The 22708-nt window shown below is 34.2% G+C and overlaps 2 long non-coding RNA genes across 2 annotated transcripts; both read left to right on the forward strand.

Annotated features, from left to right (window-relative positions):
* The first annotated feature begins 10277 nt into the window (after positions 1–10277).
* LOC123659029 lies at positions 10278–17705 on the forward strand. The gene is made up of 3 exons (XR_006743961.1): positions 10278–10822; positions 16541–16548; positions 17694–17705. It is a non-coding gene; the product is annotated as an uncharacterized LOC123659029 (long non-coding RNA).
* On the forward strand, positions 11758–12988 carry LOC123659028. The gene is made up of 2 exons (XR_006743960.1): positions 11758–12678; positions 12766–12988. It is a non-coding gene; the product is annotated as an uncharacterized LOC123659028 (long non-coding RNA).
* Positions 17706–22708: the final 5003 nt, after the last annotated feature.

Raw genomic sequence — 22708 nt, forward strand, 5'->3', positions numbered from 1 at the left:
ACAGCATTATCATGACTTGCTTTAAACAAAATAAAATCAATGTAATTAATTGTTTTTCAGCTTACAATATATTGTTATTCTATTGGCTTTATAAAAAGGCAAAGAAATAAATCATAACAAATAATTGTAATTGTGTCTTTTTTTATTTCATATAAAGAGTGGTCTGTAATAACTGTATAGTAGCATTAAAGTAACATTCCCAGATTTTGTATTTAAATTAATTCAATTATTAAGTGTAAATTTTACTAAGAATGCTCTAGCATAGACTTTTTTCCTTTTATACAGAACATTTATTGTAATGAAAATCTTCGCTAGGAAAATACTAAAAGTTAAATTAAAAAAAATGCAATGATTTATGTAAAATATTGTCTAGAAAAAATATACAAAATAGTTGATTTAAATCTTAGATTTCGTATTTGGCATCAAAAATAGCATATATAGATGGTTCAAGATAAATCCTTCGTATTATAAATAAAGGAAAATGATGAATTGTTAATAATCGACTCAAAGTTTTCGAGGTCGTCCCTAGTTTGTTTTGAATAAGCGTGATTTCGTAAACGTGGAGCGGAATATCAGATCTTATTTAGTATTAACAAAGGCTCACTCACCCCAGTTTGTTAGTAATGGGAATAATCTATGTACTCTTCATTTTTTACGTTCAACTTAAGTGGGTCCGCCGTTTATTTTAGAGATTGTCTTATCGAATAAGTACTGGGTAGTTATTTATATAAATTTATTTGATTTGGATACAGTTTACAAATTGTATTCACGGTTAAAATTCTACTGCTGGGCATAAGCGTCTTTCTTCACGAAGGAGAAGGATCAGAGCTTAATCAACCGCGCTGTTCCACGGCAGGTCGGCAGATATATTCCCTACTATGAATAACAAACGCTGTCAGGTGTACATGATAACAACCGGGTCGACAGCTTAACGTGCTCGTTCGAGGCACGGTACCCACAAGGACAGACAACCAGACCGGAAATAAATATTTTTGTATACACAAATATCCACTCCAAGCGGGAATCTGGTGTTTAGGCACCGCCGACACGCTACACGCACCATTACACCAGAAATGGTTTATGTGGTTTAATTTAATGTCTCTTTCTTGTTTCCACCCCACGTAAATGTCATATAATATAATGAAACCGGAGATATTGTATGTTCTAGTCTGATAACGTCAATCTTACTTGCTTAAAAATAAATTTGTAGAAAAAAACGTGTGTTTCAAGTTGAAGGCCATTTAGGAATGAGTCGTATTAACTATAATTGTGTTTGCAGACAAACGAAGAAAAACCGATTTCAATTATATCGACAAGTAATACAACGTAGGTAGACGAAAAAATAGTCAAGTAAATACGCGTTATCAAAGATTACTCCAAAAGTTGTAATCAGGTCTCGATGAAATTTAAATGTGACCATATAATAAACACCGGCTTTCGATTAAATTAAAAATCTTTAAAATCGGTACACCCAGTAAAAAGTAATGCAGATTTTCGAGAGTTTCTCTCGATTTCTTTGGGATCCCATCATCAGATCCTGGTTTCCTTATCATGGTACCAAACTAGGGACATCTCCTTTCCAACAAAAAAAGTATTATCAAAATCAGTTCATAAACGATGGAGTTATCCCCGAACATACATAAAAAAAATATATATATATATATATATGGTCGAATTGAGTAACCTCCACCTTTTTTTGAAATCGGTTAAAAATAGGTGATAAGAAGAGGCATTTATCGATATCAAGTAGAAATTTTTTAACCTTTACAAAATTATACTAATCACAAAGACCACATTTACTATCTATATTCATTTGATATGTAGTGTTTGTCGTATCTGTTCAAACATGTTTAGCTATCTTCTATTTTACTTAGGCCCCAGAGCAGTGGCGTAGCGTAGTTGGGGCGGCAGGGGCGGCCCGCCCCGGGCGGCACTTTTTTAGGGGGGCGGCAAAATTTTAAAATACTTAAATAATAAAAATATTTTGTAAATCTTTGACCCATGTTATATTATTTTTATCGCAACTACAAATTCGGACCGATTGAAAGCAGCACGGAATTTTTAATTACATATTTTGTGGCGAAGTTTGGGAATCGCTTACACCCTGTATACATATTAAGTTGAATATAGTTTATTTCACGTACAGGGAAGTACGCGATTCTTTGAAAAAGTTTGACAATTCAAAGAAAATTTTATTGATTGATCGTCAGTTGTTCATTTCACATCGTCTCGTATCTTAATTATGTTACGGTTTCCAAACTGTGATTTTTGTGCAAATAAGTAGGTACGTGTATTGGATGTGAAATAATTTAACAACTTTGTGAAAAATGGAATTTTTCAACTGTGTGAGTTTTAAATATTATATTTATGTAATTGTATATTGGCCTGTCTGATGTGTTGTTCAAAGTTTAATTTATTAAAAAAAATACCGCCGATATGCGAGTTTTACACTCGCATACTCACGGTTTCGTACAAATAGTCTAGTCAACAAGTTCAAAAACCTTTTACATAGAAATAAAGCTCCTAAAAATATGTGTCATAGCTCATTCGATTCGGAATGACGTCTAGAAAAATATTTTTAAGGGTTTACTAGCACATAAAAAATTGTGGTTGTTATTAACAAAATAAGACAAAAAAAGTGTTTAATTTTTCGTTAATAATTTCTAAAATAATGATGTTTAAGGAATTTTAAAAAGATCATGAAATAGGAGGAAATTTTCAATAAGAAAATTTCGCTCTCGAAACTCTATTTCTATTATTTATATATATTTTTTTATTTTAAAAATAGTGCTCCGCGAGGTCGTTACGGCGTAGGCGCGCCGTCTGAAAAGCCGGTATATCACTTAAAATATTTTTTGACGTGACAACGTCTAATAAATCGATGAACGCCGGCAGTACACACGAAAAAGGATGACTCAGTTTAGCGTTACGCTCATTGTACGCTTGCGCCGCATCTATTTCTCTTCCAGTCGATTGGTCTATGCGTCCGAGTAGATTTTTTTTATTTAAAACTAGCTGTGCCCGCGATTTCATCCGCGTGGAATTGAACAAAAAAGTTTGTGTACATTTCGCAGTTACAATATCAAATAAATGTTTAAAATAAAAGTAGCTTAAGTTACTCCTTATTACAGCTATCTGCCAGTGAAAGTCTGTCAAAATCGGTCCAGCCGGTTCCGATATTAGCCGGAACAAACAGACAGATGTTTTTTGGTATATGTACCGTGTATTGTATCCATGCATATGCATTTAGTGAAAAGCGGTTATTTGAATATTACAAACAGACACTCATGATGACTATATGACCAAAAAGTTCTCTTTATTAATGTATATAATGTATATTATACATTAAATTGAAATACCTAAATAAGAGGGCGGCAAAATTTTCTTCCGCCCCAGGCGGCCGACAACCACGCTACGCCACTGCCCCAGAGTAAGAAAGACAATGTAATAGATAGGTTTATTGCGTCATTTCTCTTCATTTTATATTCTTACACAAACAGAAACACAGGTGTTGTCAAAGCCTCTCAGTCTTTGTCTCGATGAAGACGACCTCGCCATCCATCTGTACTTGTACATCACGGATGATCATAACGATTAGAATGGTCTATTAGGAGTTTCTCTTCTTTCTCTGTTTAGACTGCGAAAAGAGTTCAGTGCTTGAATTTTAGTATTGGCACGCTAGTGTACTAATCATTTTCTCAAATTCTACTCCGATATAATAAATGCTGATAGAGTTTAGAGACGAACTTCGATATTGGTACCTTAATGGATTAATTACTCTGAAGATAATGCTGCTAACGCATTAGCGACGAAAAAACAACAAAAACTATTAAGTTATCCAAATTAACCTTAAATATACTGTACCTCAAAATATATGTCAAATTAGATAGTGGTTAACAGGACTAATTATCTATTTGTTTATAAAACTGACTCGATTTTTTGGCTATTTTACTTTTGAATTTAATAATTTAATCTATTGTACACTAAATTAACAATATCGTCATAAAAGAACTGATATGGTATTCGCATAAATAAGCAATCTGATATTTTATTTACACGTTTTAAATATCTCCTTAAAGGGACAAAGGGATCAAGTTAGGGATAATAGTTGGAAGGTATCGGGAGAGCAAAACAATAGTACATAATATTAGTTGAAGGGTCGTCATGTCTAGCCGCGGGCGTGATTTTGAGGGCAGGGAGCTCTGGTTGTTTACTTTGAAACTAGCTATTTAAGGACATATTGACTAAGTGCCTTGGGATGGTAACCTTACAAGCAAATATTTATTAAAATCGAAATAAAAGCTAATTTTAATGTGTAACTTTTAATATAATACAATGTTTATCATTCAATGTTAATTTTAAAACAAAACAAAGGACTAATATCAAGGGAATTATCATCTCAATTTTGTGTTCTTAACCGAGGCATGGCTTTATAGACTTCAGCTTGACTTTGGAATTAAAATTTGAAATAGAATTGTTAATTTTATGCGAACGAAACACCTAAGATTAGTTTGTCATAACTATAAAGTTACAATACTTATATGTAAGTATATGAGTTGTCAGAATTGTGTTGAAGCCTTTATTAATAAAGTTCGTTAATGTTACGTTAATGTTTGACTTATTATTACTTTTATGAAAAATAAATATACTTCAGCATAAAAATTTCTCTCATTCTCCTATTTTTCTCTCATTCTTCTCATTCTCTCATTCTTTATTATTTAAATAATATTCACAAAAACATGGCAGTACAAAGTTTTCCGAGTTAGATTAAAATAAATATTATGATACAAAAAATTATAATGTTTTTTTTTATATCACTAGGTCGGCAAACAAGCGTACGACTCACCTGATGGTAAGCGATTACCGTAGCTTATAGACGCCTACAATACCAAAAGCATCGAAAGCGCGTTGCCGACCCAATCCCCAGTCCAGGAGCAATGTATCGTAACATAATTATTCACAAAGAAATTTTTTATTGTTGTCTATGTGTAGTTGTTCTATTGTTCTATATTCTGTTTCATTAAAGCTTACAGGGGACTAACTGTTAGGTACTTTATGTAAATTCTTAAAACTTGAGGTACAGGAATCACATAATGAAACTTTCTGAGAACTATTCACAGTGATCAAGTAAGAACTTCAACTTTGCTTCAGTCATTACACTACTAAAGTGGAATTATAATATATTTAGCTACCCGTGTGTATCCATTAACCAAGATTAAATTGTAGATGTAACCTAAACAATTCGAACACAGAAGAAAATTTTACCAATTACCGAGATCCTACTCACAAGCCCGTGTGGTGTATGCCGTGTGGTGTCGGCCGAGTAGAATAGCACCATCCCCTTTCTTCCCGATGGGGGTCGTAAAAGGCGACCGAAGGATAAACCTGGCCCAAAATCATCAGGGTCCTGGAGAAGGAAAACTTCATTTGAAACCCGGAATGGGGTCTCCGTCAAGCATTCGTGGCTTAGCTCTAAAATGCGAAATACTCCTGCAGCCGAACTGGCTCCACACCTATCGAGTCGTTGTTCCTGTGGGCCTAGCTACTGAGGTCGAGAGGGTGGCGCAGAGCTTAGGTAACTCTGCGTTTTTCTGAAGAGTGACCTAGGCGACACAGTGTCTTTCTGACACTGTCTAAATCATCTGCAATAGACGGACTAAGGCCAATGAGACTCACAAATATGTCCTAATTTAGAACTTGTCGACATTACGTCTGATTAATATAGGTATATTATGTAAATTTGACACTATTGTTTATGTTTTTTCAAAAAGATTAGTAGGTTCCCAGCTCATGTAAAGCAAAAGAATCTTTTGATTTATTTCAATCGTGAAATAAATAACTAAAGCTTATTACAATGATATATAATATATATTTTTTTCACATACTTTTTTTTTACACACATTACACTTATTTTTCGTGTACTATTTCGTATTCGGAACATTGCTATATGTTATTGCTTACCGTTTGTGATTCTGCGTTCAAATGAACAATCTGTCAACACGGGACAGATTCAAATAACTAAATCGCTTCTGGCTAAAGCAAAATTTGCTTCAACAGATTCAACTCGTTTTATACATACGAATATATACACACATAGGATATATATACACATAGGATTAGGTCGATAACTAAATGTCACTATTAAGTAAATTAACCAAGAAATAAATAAATAGTAAAATTTAGTTTAATTGCTTATTAATAGAAAACCCAAATATATTAAATATAAACAAATACAGAAGTTTCCGATGGAATGTGTACAAAAGCCTATGGACATAGAACACGATAATTACAGCAGTAGCTGCTAGGACGATTCCTATACAGGAAAGAAAAATAAAATAAAATGTTACTAATTAGATATAGATAGATAGTATTTACGTATATATATCTATATACTTATAGATGTCAATTAGACACATAGCCTAGTATTTAGAAAAACATAGAGTTTTATTTTTTAACTAGTTATACCCGCGACTTTGACCGCGTGGAATTAAACAAAAAAGATATTGTTCAGTCAGCAGAGTTATAAAATAAATTCATTTTAAAAATAAAAGTAGCCTAAACTACTCCTTACTATATCAGCTGCCAGTAAAAGTGTCAAAATCGGTCCAGCCGTTTCAAAGATTAGCCGGAACAAACAGACAGACAAACAAACAGACAAAAATTGCTTTTTGCAAAAATGATATTTTGGTATATGTACCATATGAATTAAGTTAAAAGCGGTTATTTTAATATTACAAACAGACACTCCAATTTTCTTTCTTTGTATAGATTTATAAGTCATCTTTTTATCTATCTCGAAAAATTATAAATTGAAACCAGGTCTTTGAATCAGGTTGCGCGTTCTGTTACACGGGTTCCGAATAAACAGTTTTTAAAAAAAAAGATCTTTAGAAATTACAGAATTTATTTATTTGGTTTGAATAATATTTCTTTTAAAATAATAAAATAAATTACACGAGAACTGGTATGGAAAAAGATGTGTGACCGATATGAGGGATCCGAGCAGACTGACTGCGAGGTCCCGTCCCTACTGCTTCTTTGGAGACAAAATGCTGATGCAGCATCTAAGGCTTGCACCACAGCGCAAAGGGGTGCATGTGCTAGCTATAACATTTCGATCCCCGCACATGACAAACATTTGTATTGGCCATACAGGTGTTTGCCGTGGTCTGGGTGTTTGTGCAGTTCTTGTGGGTCTCCACACCGTGGCTCGGAGAGCATGTTAAGTCGTCGGTCCCGGTTGTTATCATGTACACCTGATAGCGATCGTTACTCACAGTAAGGAATATATCCGCCAACCCGCATTGGAGCAGCGTGGTGGATTAAGCTCTTATCCTTCTCCTACATGGGGAAAGAGGCCTTTTTCCATGTAGTTGGTACAGTCTGAAGCGTGTAATCAAGTCTTTAACTTAATTTGACACTTAGCTTCATTGACCGTCTCGAGATTTCTAAGTGTTATCGCTTGTTTTCATTTACTTAGAATTACTAGTACAAATAACTATGCATGTATTTTTTATTCCATTATCGATAAAATAATATGAATATATCTTATTTTCAAAAAGAGAATATCGTTTTTAAGACTATTGCAAACATTGGTTTTAAAAATATTAGAAGTTTGCTTACGAAACCGCAGCCAAAACCTAGTCGAATATGAAATTAAAAATAAGATTCGATCTGAATTTAAAATACTATTTAATTGGCATTCTATGTCTGGCGCGATATATTTGAATGCCTTTGTTTCGTTAGCTAACAACCGCAGACGACCCTTCAATCTCCGAATTCAACGGATTAATATATATGAATAAGTAAGGACGGCTTCTGTTGCGTTAAGGTTCCTGCTCTGATCTTATAAGTCTCTGCATAGTATTTAAATTCTAAAGCCTTGCATTAAAGTTATATAGTTTATTAAGTTTACTTACTCTTTATGAGGGCGGTGTGTAAAATTTGTGGGGAGTGAATTCGATTTAAAAAACGAAACAGTAGTGACGCAGTGCGTTTAGCTGTATTAAGATATAGGTGTGATAGTATACCAGCAGTTACTATACTGGTAGGAATTCGCTCTCTTGTCGGTCCCTCATGTTTGAGGATTGTGGTCAGTATCAGGGTTGCATCTGAAGCGGATGATTTGCCTCCACCGGTCTCTGTCCATGATGTCTGTTACGACCGTGTAAAATTTATTATTATTATTATATACTTTATTGCACTCAAAAAATACATGTAAAAACAACATAGGAATAATATTTATGGCAAAGGTGGACTTATCTCTGAAAGAGATTTCTTCCAGTCAACCCATGGTCATGAGTAAGTGTTTAATATAGCGAGGCAAACAGTGCAAGAAGATTTACTAAGAACAAGAAAAAAAAAAAAAAAAACGTAAAAAAAAAGAAAAGATAATAAATTTTAAAAATCTATACATATATAATCAAATATATATATATACATATACGTACACACATACACATACATATACACATACATACATACATACATATAAACATATACACACATATATATATATATAATATACTACATACTAACAAATACATGTATAGATACATACCAAAATACAAAAATACACACTCACATACATAAACATATACAAACTCACTACAATACATACGTAAATACATACATATTCTATAGATGATTACACATTTGCTAGTGAAAGCAAGTGTTTCTTTAATTTATATTTAAAGGAAACAAGGGAAGGACTAGTTCTGATGTCACTTGGGAGATTGTTCCATAGTACGGAGGCGCGTACCGTAAATGAATTTAACTTAAATTTTGTGTTACATTTCGGTATATCTAACATAGCCTCTCTGCCAGGGCGCCTGGAACGAGTAGGAGAGGGCAGGAGGTGAAATCGGGATTGAAGATACAAGGGAGCATTAGGATCATGAAGGATATTGAAGAGGGTGGACAGGATGTGCATATCACGCCGAAGACGAATGGGGAGCCATTTTAACTGAGCACGAAAGTGAGAGATGCGATCAAATTTTCGCAGGCCAAAAATGAATCTTATGGCAAGATTTTGGAGACGCTCTAACTTTCTAAGTAGCTCCTCAGTCACATCCAGATAGCATACATCAGCATAATCAAGGATAGGTAGTAGAAGGGTTTGTGCAAGCATAATTTTGGTGTGAAATGGAAGAAAATATTGGAGACGCTTGAGAGAGTGGAATGTGAAGTGTATTCTTCTGCTGACTTCGCTGACATGAGCTGCCCAAGATAAATTGCAGTCCATAATGAGCCCTAAATTCCTAACTTTATCACAGTAAGGAATCGGAACCCCAGAGTATGAGATTTTAGGAACCAATCCCCAGTCAAGCCCGCTTCTCAATCGACTACTTCCAATAATAATAGCTTGTGATTTAGCAGGATTGACCAACAACCCAAAAGATTTAGCCCAGACCTGAACTGCAGCTAGGTCGCTATTTAAAGTTTCAACAGCCTCATGCAGCTCAGTCAACTTGAAGTGTCTGTATATTTGTAAGTCATCTGCATACAAATGGAAGGGAGAAGTGATAACACGAGAAACATTATTGATGAATACAGAAAATAGCAAAGGAGATAAGACGCCACCTTGTGGAACACCAGCAGTAAGTTCCATCCAATCTGATGTGGTGCCGTTGAAAGTAACGCACTGCTGACGTCCAGAAAGATAGGAGTGAAACCAGTCAAGGACAGCGGTTGAAATGTTAACCGCGCGCAGGGTACTAAGAAGAATGTCGTAATCAACTGAGTTAAAAGCGCTGCTAAAATCAAGCAAGATCATGGCAGTGAGCTTGGTTTGATCCATTGCACACCGCACATCCTCCGTCACATTCAGCAGCGCTCCAACTGTGCTGTGAGAAGGACGGAAACCGGATTGATAAGGACATAAAAGGTTGTAAGAAGAGAGATGAGTGTAAATTTGACTATGAACAACGGATTCTAGAACTTTGGACAGTAAGGGAAGAATGGATATAGGCCGAAATTGAGAAGGGATTGTAGGATTAGAGGTTTTAGGTAAGGGTATGACAAGGGCTTTCTTCCATAGTGATGGAAAGACATTGCATGTAAGTGAGAAATTAATTATGTGAGTTATTACAGGTGCAATGTCCTCCAGCACCGGAAGAATCATGTCGAGGCTGAGGTTGTCACTACCAATTGCTTTAGTTGATATAGACCGGACATGCCTCTTAATATCCTCCTGCGAGACTGTTTCAAATGAAAAGCTGGGTAGGTCTGGTGAGACATGAGTAGATAAAAATGAAAGCGTTGCAGCCTTAGTATTGAAATCCACAGCTACAGGTGGAGTAATGAAATGTGTGTTTAAATAATTTAGATCTACGGAACTTTGACAGGTTACCGTGGATTTGCCCACCCCTAACGACCTAAGGAATCTCCAAACTTGGGATTGGCAGAGACCCTGAATTGATGAGTGAATGTAATGGCGCTTAGCGTCCCTACACATTCTGTTGCAGATGTTACGTAGCTTTTTATATCTGTTCAAGTGTTCTTGAGTTGGGTTTAGTTTGTTTTTCGTTTTAGCTGCGTCGCGTTTTGCCATCGTTCTTTTGATTAGGGGTGTTAGCCAGGGAGCAGGGGCATGTTTGATTCGCACAGGTTTTACAGGCGCGTGTATATCATAAATTTTAATCAATTCAGCAGTAAATGAGACGACCATATCATCGACGTTGTCTGCCGCGAGAACACTTGACCAGTCTGTGTTCCTAATATCCTCTCTCAAGCGTTCCACGTCCATATGCTTAAAGTCACGCTGAAAGAGAACTTTAGCCCTAACTCTAGGTGGTCGAACTTTGTAGGCAAGAAAAATAAGGTCATGATGCGAAAATGGAGCTGTCATTTGCCCATGAGATACAGCAAGGTTAGGGTTAGAGACAAATATTAGGTCAATAAGTGAAGGTCTACAGTTGGGAAAGTAGTGCGTTGGTGCGGAGAAAGGAAGGGTATGCAGGTTGAATGATGATAAGATGGAATCTAAAGTATGAGCCCTCGAATCATGTTTAAGTAGGCATGTGTTAAGATCACCCATGCAAACCACGTGGTCGAAAGTGGGTACAAGTCTCTCTAAAACATCTTCGAGCTCGTCAAAATAATTTATTTTGTCATTTGGGCAGTATAGGACACCAAGCAATATTTTTTTGTGACGGACTACCAGTTGCAAGAACAGATATTCAAGAGGACTCTGAGGGCTAGAGTGGCAAACAACACTGGCGGGAATGTGGCTGCGTAGGTAAATGCCAACACCTCCACCACCCCGATCAGCGCGATCATTCCGATACAACTGGAAGCCGGGTAGAGAGCAGAAAGTGGATGGGATTGAGGGCTTAAGCCAGGTTTCAGATACGAGGATACCGTCGATTTTGCCAGTGCTAAAGGATGTGAGAAGGTCTGAGTAATGAGACATAATGCTCTGCGCGTTGATATGCACAAAGTAGAGGGAGTTAAGGTTATCAGGAAATGCTTTTGATAATTTCTCTTCTAGTAAGTCCGAAACAGAACTAGAAGAATCAAAACTGTTTTCGGCGCTTGCGTAATCGTCTGAGGAGCAGGTAATGTAATCATCATCATCACAAAACATAATATATATTAAACATAAACACTAAATTAAATATGTATAAATATACTATATACAAATAAAAAAACTAATGCACAAAATAAAAAAATAAAAAATAAAGTATTGTAAATTAAATAATAATAATAAAAAAAGTGTCAAAAAAAAAAAATTAAAAACAAAAAATATAAAATAATAATAACAACTAAAAAGCACTTTTTCTCATGCATAAGCTGACTAACCACTTAAATATAAAATATGTCCAATTTTCACACTAAACGAAAAACTTAAAAAGAAATAAATAAATGAACAAAAATAACTTAAGTTTAAGTAGTAACAAAACGCAATTTGAAAGACGTTAACTAATCTGTAGTGACAACTGACAGATGACACACGACACGACAGTAAACAATATAAAGTTTGCCAAATGTATACGGTGAATCTAAATAATAATGAAACATAATAAAACAACAAAGAAAGATAATCAGAAAAAACAAAAGTTATGATTACCCAGCATTCAAATTAATAAAGGTTGAACTGTTAGTAATGAACTGAATGAAATACACAAACAAGGTAATCACTAATTGTCAGAAGACTGCTCATTTTTTTGATGTTGCGATTTTATTTGTTGCAGCTCCGACATCGTAGTAACTTTCTTTCGGGACTTGTCTGGGAATAAAATCACAATAGCTCCATCAGCCGTCCAGCATTTTTTCATGCCAAAATAATTGCGAGCTGCCACAAATATGTCTTGACGGGTCTTAGTTAAAAACTCGGTAATTGTGACCTTAGTACCTTTTAAACTGGTTTTAGCTTTCCACGCTTTAGAGCGAAGCTGCATGTTTGAAAAACGAACAAGTATGGGCCGTGCAGAGTCCTTTTTAGTGCCAAGTCTGTGGCAAGAACTAAGATGTTCTACTTTTATGTCAGGTATCTTCATTTGGTTAGATAACACTGCGAGGACTCTTTTCTGCACATCTTCATCCTTGTCTTCTTTTATACCATGAAAGAGAAGAAGTTTCTTGCGGGATTGTGTCTCAATTCGATCCATGCCTTGAGCCAACAGTTCAATTTGGGACTTAAGCAAGGACAGAGTTTTCCATACCAGGGTTTTGAAGGTATTGTAGTCTGCCGCCAGTGATTTAACAGTTGGGGTTGCTGTAGTGGATAGTGAAAGATTCTTTTCAAAATCTTCCATCCTGCAGGTAACCATTGAAGACAGTTCCTCCATATTCTTCTGAAGATGTTCGATTGAGGAGTTCATTGTGGCACTTTGTTTTCAAATTAGTGTGAAAGAGTGTGGAGAGAGTCAACTTACACTGTAGTAACTTAACTTTTGCACATATATCTATATAGTAAAATATAATTAAAAATAAATAGGAGCACCAAAAAATACGTCTTTATACTTTCGTGTCTACCCGCCGAAAACTTATTAGTTTTATTTAAATTTAGTGGCAGATGACACACTTATAGTTTATATAGAGAAGGAGTGCAGAATGCTAATATTATTTTTTTAATTATGCATAAAATTACATTAAATCAATTAAAAAAAAACGTTATACCTCTTTTGTTTATTATCACACAAGTATGTCTTTGACAACATAACCTTAATATTATTCAAACTTATTGTTTAAATTAATTATGGTCGAATTTCGACCACTGGGTGACCACTAGTAATAATAAAAAAGAATAGCTGGATCAATAGAGGCTATTTCAATGAATTATTTCGTAAAACTTTATTGCGTTATTGCTACGGCAATATATTCACATTATGTTATGCTGTTATGCAATTAGAGATACTAATACAAATTGAAATTTAGTACTTCGATATGCCTTTGCAATAGTAAAATTTATTCATTTTTAGATTTGACGATTCGAAAGTGCTCATGGGGCCTATTTGAATATTGTTTTTGATTTGATTTGACTTGATTTGAAATTTAATGACAGTTTGTAATACAGTTGAATTGTTCGTTGTATGGTTTTCAGCTGTGCCAGTTAAACAAAAAATATTGTTCGTGCGTTCGTAGACAAACGTCTACAGATCCTAAAGATTGTTTAAATGCGGTTAAGAAAATGTAGATAATAATTTACAATAGATATATAGAGCAAATGAATTAATTCAGCTTCAATTTTCAAAAAATACTTACTATATATTATTTAATGGAATGTCTGAAAGCGCTGAAAATGTATATATGTTGCAGTCAGAACTCTTAACCAGTCAAAAGTACTATTGACTAGCGAAATCAGTCAAAAGTACTTTTGACTGGACAAGTTGGTCAAAAGTGGTTTTGACTGAAAATTATTGGTTATTAGTACTTTTGACTGCAAATTCGCGGTTAAAAATACTTTTGACTGACGCTCTCCGTCAAAAGTAGTTTTAACTGCAAAAAAGCGTCAGTCAAAAGCACTATTAACTCGTTAGATGTGAATAAATTTAGTCAAATGATCCTGATAAACCATAATAAATTTATGCCCGCGATCTTCTTGCGACTGCATGTCAATCAGATCGACTTGGCAGCGGCTGTTCATTTCAGTGTGCAGGATCGGTTTCTAAACCTGGCCCATCCTTTTCTTGCTTTTCTTTCTTTGGCATACTTCGCACATTGATAAATATATATTAATCATTTCTTTTGTAACATTAGCGTACTTTTTTGCTGTTTCATTCTTAAGTCTATCGCGACCACCATGCCCTATAGAAATTTGAGCAGCATCAACAATGTCGTAGATTTCCTCAGCCGGCAAAAATATTTGACAGGTTCTGTGTTTGTAACTAATTTTTTTATACCACAAACTTCAATGTGTTAAAGCGTTGTAGTCTACTGTACTGCAAGGGTGTTTCCTTTTCATTAAATTTCGCGTCTTCCACATCCATTGCAAACTTTTCAAATTTTTCTTTGCTAAAGCCTTCTTTCTTTTCGTAGTCACTCATTTTTGTTCTAATATCAGCACGTTCTCCACTAATAATGAGTAATATAAAAGTTTATATGTGCGTTTGTCGTTATTTTTATCGACCACACCTTAACTTTTGAGAAGAGTTTTGACTGATACAACCAGTCAAAACCACTTTTGACGGACTCATTTAGTCAAAAGTACTTTTAACCAGCTCCATTGGGCAAAAGTACTTTTAACTGTTATTTTAGTCAAAAGTATTATTGACTAAAGCAAACGGTCAAAAGTACTTCTGACTGATTTTGCTAGTCAATAGTGCTTTTGACTGGTTAAGAGTTTTGACTGCAACATATACATAAATTAAAAATCGATACTAATTAAGGCCAGTAAATGGACTTTCCATTAAGGTTTGTGGGAATCAGAATAAACAAATTTAATATATTGTTGCGGAGTGTATTGTAGCCGTGTGTTGTAAAATTTCAAACTTTTCGTTAATGGCGTTAAAATTTTAAATTGTTTTGTATATTATGTATTAGTTGGTAAGTTGGTTACAGCTTAGGATTATTCGTATTAGTTTCCCTACATATGATGTTGTGTCATTTGGCATTTTATCGAATAATTTGATTTCAAATATGTGACATTCGAATTTAGTTATCAACAATATTTCTAATGTGACATCTTATATATAAAATTCTTGTTTTACAATGTTAGTAAAAATACTCCTCTGAAACGGCTGAACAGATTTTTATAAAATTTTGTGTGCATATTGGATAGGTTTGAGAATCGGCCAACATCTATTTTTCATACCCCTACATTATAGGAGGCGGGGATTAAGGGGGTTAATAACATGTATGGCAAAACAACGTTTGCGGGGTTAGCTACTTATTTATGAATTTTTCTGTCAAATAATACGTTGCAGAAGCTGCTCGTAGGATTTAATGATGTCTATGAGTAAGCTACTATAAAGAAAATTTACGTTATGTTTTGATTACAGAGTTTTCGTTCTGTGAATTTTAATCTTCACTAAAACAGAATAAGTTTGAACACTGGAAAGCTAGGAAAATTGGTGGCGCATAAGCTGAGTGAAGCACACTAACAACCACCCGTCGAATGCTACTTTACATCCGTATAGTTAGTAAAGTTTATAATAGTCTTGAATGGTAGATTCAGCTCCGTGGCATTCGCAGTTAGAAAAGTACCACAACTGATCGATGTTGCTACTGCACATTTAATATATTTTCCGTTTAATATATTTTAACTATTTCCGTAGTGTTATGTCTTACGGTCTGTTACTGTGGGGTAATGCTACAGAAATTTAGAATGTATTTACTTTGCAAAAGAGGGCTATTCGCGGCATTTACGATGTTGTAGCTTGAGTCTCCCTACGATGTTTTTGATAAGGTAAAGTAAAATATTTTAATATAATTGTGTTTGCAGGCAAACGAAGAAAAACCGCCTTCAATTATATCGACAAGTAATACAACGTAGGTAGACAAAAAATTGTCGAGTAAATACGCATTATCAAAGATTACTCCAAAAGTTGTAATCAAATCTTGATAAAATTTAAATGTGACCACATGATAAACACCGGCTTTCGATTAAATTAAAAATCATCAAAGTCGGTACACCCAGTAAAAAGTTGTGCGGCTTTTCGAGAGTTTCCCTCAATTTCTTTGAGTAACCTCCTCCTTTTTTTGAAGTAGGTTAAAAAAGAAGAGCAAAAGTGCAAAGATTCAATAAAAAATAGTAACATAAAAAGAAAGATCTTTTGATTCTTTTAGTTTTAGTTATTTCATATAAAACGCTAATTTCAACTGTAAGGACAACACATAACACACATTTAGTGTTAGAGATATATGCTTTTTTTAAATATTTACTTAAATTAATGATAGCATTAAATTAATATGACTGTTAAAATCGTATTTGTTACTAATAATACTATAATTATTGTATTTAATTAAATAAAATGTTTTTTGTTATTAAATTTGGCACAACCGAATGTAAGCGCCCGAAGGAGTAAAATCAGTTATAATTTTATTAAGGTCACCGTGAATATATTCTTGTCGACTAAGAATTTACATTGTCTAAGAGTATTATATGTAACATAATTATTTTATTCTGTATAATGTATTATGTATTGTTACTGTACATGCTTTCAGTTATATGAATTGTATGATGTGTATGTAGTATATCGATTTTCGTTATAAATGATATCCAGTTTTATTGTAAAGTTTTCTAATTTGAATAACAATCATTTGTACATTTCCTAACCACCTTTTCTTTATCGCGTTCTATACCAAAGGGTTCTCTTAGAGATCGCTTTCCCAGCGATAAGACAACCCTTGTATATCATTCCGTTTCTGACTGACAATAAAGAGTATTTTGGTTATTTTATACAGTGTTATAAATTATGTTTGAAGATATTTTTTAGTATAATTTATGTTTGTTTGGCTCTCAAAGTCGACGTCAAGGTACTTGTAGCACTGTTTTTAATAAATAATGATAACATCCAGCAATCAGTCTAATATTGGCGATTTCAATAAATTAGTATGGAGTAATGCTTTGTCCATTAAAAATCTGACATTTTATATTAATGAGAATTTCATTAACAAGCGCAATGGTGTAATAAAATGTTACTAAATGAATGTAATCTGGCAAAATAGTTGACTGTGGTCTACATATGTAATCGTATTGCCATTGATAGTTTCTATTTAATTTAAAAATTAATATATTAATTTCCGAACGCCATCTTTTGAGGTTGTGGATAAGCGTATAGTTGCTCGCACAGAGTCGTCTATCTTCCTTCCCGATATTTCTTGTCCGATAAATCTACGTTAAAATATTGCCATCCGTGTACAGACTGTATATTATGTCTTATGTCTGTTTATATTGTTTTTCTTTCTTTAAAAACATAAGTTCTGAGTCTTCTACTGAGGTAGGGCACAACAGGAATTTACTGCTCAAAATATGGAGCAGCCCGACTGGAGTACGTCGTTCTTACAGAATATCACAGCAAAATAATACTGTTTTCAAGCAGTATTGTGTTTCTGTTGGTGAGGAAGGTGACCAGAACTCGTGGAGGGAATGGGGTCAGCAAGGCGCTTGCGATGTTTCTAATTATTATAAGCTAGCTTATAAGCTATGATAATTGTTTATTATCAGGTGAGCTGTACGCTTGTTTGCCAACCTAGTTATACATATACAAATATATCAAGTAAATTTATACAAAATTAGTCATAAGAAGAATTATTAGCATTTCTGTGATATTCATGAATTTAAAAAAGGAAAAACAAAAATCTAATGAAGTTGTTTGTTAAAAATACAACTCTGCAAAGATCAGAAGCCTTGAAGGCAATAAATATTTATTCCTAACTCATGTTTTTTTTTGCTTGATTTTGTTTCCACTGATTTCACTTTCTGCTTGTTGTGAAACAAAAATATTAACATGATGGTAATTAAAAGGTTGTTCTATTTTATAATGATACTCAATAATACGTATTTAATATCGACCATTTTTAATATTCACACAACTTTTAATTTTAATTACAAGTTGTAATCAGATCTCGATAAAATTTAAATGTGTCATCACATGATAAACTTCGGCTTTCGATTAAATTAAACATCATTAAAATCGGTACACCTAGTAAATAGTTATGTGGATTTTCGAGAGTTTCCCTCGATTTATGTGGGATCCCATCATCAGATCCTGGTTTCCTTATCATAGTACCAAGATAGGGATATCTTCTTTCCAACAAAAAAAGAATTATCAAAATCGGTTCATAAACAACGGAGTTATCCTCGAATATACATATATATATATATATATATATATATATATATATATACGGTCGAATTGAGTAACCTCCTCCTTTTTTAAAATCGGTTAAGAACAATAAACTATTTTAAGATAAAATTATGGCAATAAAAATTTTTTTTTGTGTTTAAGCTAAATTGTTCGAAATTTTTTCGAACGTGGTTTGGATTTAGAAAGAAAGTTTTCAATACTTTTATATTACTTTAGCAACTGTTTAAGGTCTTTATAATTAAAGTAGTTTATTAAGTTCATGGAAACGCTACACGTGAATGATATTTTCATATATATGAAATATGTACAAATAATAATTTTAAACATTGAAACAGTCATAGCGATAGTTCCATTTCATTATACAGAGCGTGTAATAGCAAATTTCGTAGGAAATTTATGAAAGACTATTAAAGCGGAATTAAGTAAATAACGTGGAAATACAATTTGATGAAGCACCATTTAGACTTTCGTTTAGAATTAGATATTTTAGAATATTAGATATTATTTTGATTTGATGTAACGTTTGAGATTTTATGTTACTTTGTTAAAATAGGTTAGCCAGTCGTCTGCTATATACCTACTATTAAAGTTGCTCGTGAGAGTTTGTATCATTGGGTGATAATTGAATACATACATTACTATTTAGAGTACGACTGTATTTTGGTACTTAAATAAATGAAATGTTTTTAATTCCATAATTCACTATTAATGAATGAATCAATGCCTCAATAAATGGTTAAAAAGTGGTACGATATATTTGTACAAACCAATTTAAACGTATTAAGCATCGGAAAACTTAACAGGAGAATTTGCATAGTTGTATGAAATACTCTAATATAATTGATTATCACGTTTGTAATTGCTTTAAATTTCCATGAGACTATTTTATTAAATCGTAGTCGTTCTCTCTCGATGCATTCAAGTTAGTTACATAAACTAGATGGCTACATCTCAGGAGATTCACCGCTGCATTTGTACTGATGCCGGTTAAAGGCCGCTGCATACGTAACGTGCACGGGATGGCGTCAGAACGTGGACGGGATGGGGACGGAACGTGGTTAGTAAGCATTGAAATCCTCCTCCAAAAAATCCCCGATGAGTAAGCACCGTGTCAGTAACTCAATAACGGTAGGTGAATAGACCCGCTTTCTTACTTTAGGTCTCCGGAGCGAACAGAGCGACTGTGCATACGAAGCGGACTCACGGACGGAACGGGCCAACGTCGCCGACGATATTTTTTCATTCCTGTATGCTTCACGTTCCCGCCTCGCTCGTGCTTCCGTGATGTATGCTCTTTCGTTTAAATTATCTAAGAAACGATATTTTTAAAATTTGCTGTGGTCTTAATTAAAATATATTTAATTGGAGATAAAGCGACACGCTATGTGTTTTGACAGGGACGAACATAATATAAACGTGGGGTGCATTTTACTATATTTTCATAACTTTTTACTATGTTTTTATAAATCTCCGCACATAGATAGTTTCAAGTAGAATAATTGTTACATTTAATATATCAAGCACTCCACGCTTTTTATTCTGAATTGAATTATACTCTTAATAACTTAAATTTTATTATAATTTTATTTTGAAGTAATTAACTATGATGGATTGTTCGATCTTCTACTAATGTAACATGAACTCTATGTAATTAAAAATTATTTTCTACTTTTTATTTCGATTAGCTATAAAAGCGTGTTTTTTTTAGTTTTTTTAAACTATAATTCATTTTTTATTTTTTAGTTAGATTTTTCAATTAATTATTTGCGGACATGTATTTTAGAAATTTTATTTATTTCCATTATTAATATAAACAATAATAAAATGTCAAGCCTTTCGTAAGGAACTTCGCTCCAATAACTATTCCACGCGGAGCATACATACATATATACATACATACATACATACATACATACATACATACATACATACATACATACAACACAAGCTAATAAAAGCGAGTAAAAAAGCAAAGTACGCACGCTGCACGTCAGACGCTTGTCCACGAACACGTAGCTGATGAAGGAGATGTATAATGTAAATCATTTATAATAAACATAGAGAAGTAGTACAGGATATATATGATGCTCAAAATCTGAAGCAGTCCGTCTGGGGAAGTACCTCGACCTTACAGAAGAATAACACACAGCTAAATAACACTGCTCTAATATTGTTATCCTTGTGTTGCGTAAACAAGCCGGCACAGGAAAAGTTAGCTCAAGGAAATACCCCAATTTAAATTCTGCGATTATCTGATAGAAATTTAAGTTGAAAAGGGATCGTTGATTTAACGACGTTGAAAAAGTCGGATGGCATGTCAGAGACATTAATTACCACGCACGAAATGCTTGAGCGAGCTCAAGTGTTTCAGTGACACAATTTTTAATTACATCAGACATTTTAGGGATAATTCGTTTGAAATGTGGGCCAGTATAAAACGTTTGTATATACCTGGTATAATTTTATTGGAAATTCAATTAACAATGACACATTTTATACAACAATTTTCAAACTCGTAAGTACTTAACATTTATGTACAAGTAGTACCTACGTATTATTTATATTATATATATGTTATTACTAGCTGACCCGGCGAACTTCGTATCGCCTAACAGTCGATTCTTTAATTTTATTAATTTTTTTTTTTAGAATTTTTCTCTCCGTAAGAACCATCCTCGTACTTCAAGGAATATTTTAAAAAAAGAATTAGCGAAATCGGTCCAACCGTTCTCGAGTTTTGCGCTTAGCAACACATTCAGCGACTCATTTTTATATTATAGATTATACGGTTACGGTAAATATTCATATATAATATTTGTTTAAGGCTAAACATTGAAACAATCATATTTACATAATTCAAACTAAATAATATTTCTATAAATAAAAATGAGCTTTGCGTATCAAAGTTATCGTCATTCCAATTTTTTAGTTACTAGCTATGCCCGCGACTTCGTCCGCGTGGAATTTAATAAAAAATATAGTTCAGTTCGCAGTTCAAAAAAAAACTAAAATAAAAGTAGCCTAAGTTACTACTTATTACATCAACTAGCTGCCACTGAAAGTCCCGTCAAAATCGGTCCGCCGTTTCAGAGATTAGCCAAAACAAACAAACAGACAGACAGACAAACAAATATTGTGAAAAACGTTATTTTGGTATATGTACCATATTTAACCACATAAACATTTAGTAAAAAGCGGTTCTTTTAATATTCGAAACAGACACTCCAATTTTTTTTTTGTATAGATTTAAAAGAAGCCGGCTTTATTCTTAAGGACTGTAGCCCTTTATGTATTGCACAAGTATCATAACATTAGCTGGAGTTCAAATGCTTATGTGCTATCGTGTTGTTTTTTATTTTACATTCCTTGAATAAAATGAAATATATTCGTCAAAGCGGGTAAGAGACCATAAACAGCTCGCTGGACGTTTTAACGTTCCAGACGTCTCTTGAACACAATAAAACAAAATTAATGCCGCCCTCACTTGTTAACGGTTTTTCTATAAATGAGATTTATGTACGTACACTTGTAAGACTATCAAGTAGTAAATGGATGGGTGTATTATTCAATCTTATTTTGATATATAAAAATAAATTACAAGAGTGGACGATTCAGTCTTTGTTTGAAAATATGTCAGTCAGTCAGTTCAGCCTATTGCAGTCCACTGCTGGACATAGGCCTCCCCGAGTTCACGCCAGAGATCCCGGTTTTCCGCAATCCTCATCCAGCCTACACCGGCAATCTTACGTAGATCTTCGGTCCAACGGGCCGGAGGACGTCCCACGCTACGTTTGCCAAGACGCGGCCTCCACTCCAGGACCCGTCTGCTCCAACGGTCATCGGTCCTGCGACACAGATGACCAGCCCACTGCCACTTCAACTTGCTAATTCTGTGAGCTACGTTGGTTACTTTTATTCATCATCTTCCTGCCCTTATCACACTTATGTAGGGTCGGCACAACATGCTTTTCTCTTCCATTCCTCTCTATTATTCGTCACTTCAGTGCTTACTCCTTTCTGTCTCATATCATCACTCACACAATCCATCCATCGCTTTTTCGGTCTCCCGATCGCTCTTCGTCCTTCGACATTCATCCCTAACATTCTTTTACCAACATAGCGTTCATCCCTCCTCATTACATGCCCATACCACGCTAACCTATTGCTCCTAATTTTCTCTGTCACGGGTGCTACTTTCAAACTTACCCTTATATGCTCATTTCTAATCTGATCTTTCCTCGTTATTCCACACATCCATCTTAGCATTCTCATCTCGGCTGCGTGCACTCTTCTTTCATCCGTCACTTTTGTTGCCCAACATTCTGATCCATACATTATGACAGGTCTTATGATCGTTTTATAGATTTTCCCCTTAAGTTTAAGGGGCATTCGTGGATCACAAGCTGTTCCAGAGACCTGTCGCCATTTCATCCATCCCGCATTTATTCTATTTT

Source organism: Melitaea cinxia, chromosome 13 (genome assembly GCF_905220565.1).
Source record: "Melitaea cinxia chromosome 13, ilMelCinx1.1, whole genome shotgun sequence".
NCBI lineage: Eukaryota > Metazoa > Arthropoda > Insecta > Lepidoptera > Nymphalidae > Melitaea > Melitaea cinxia.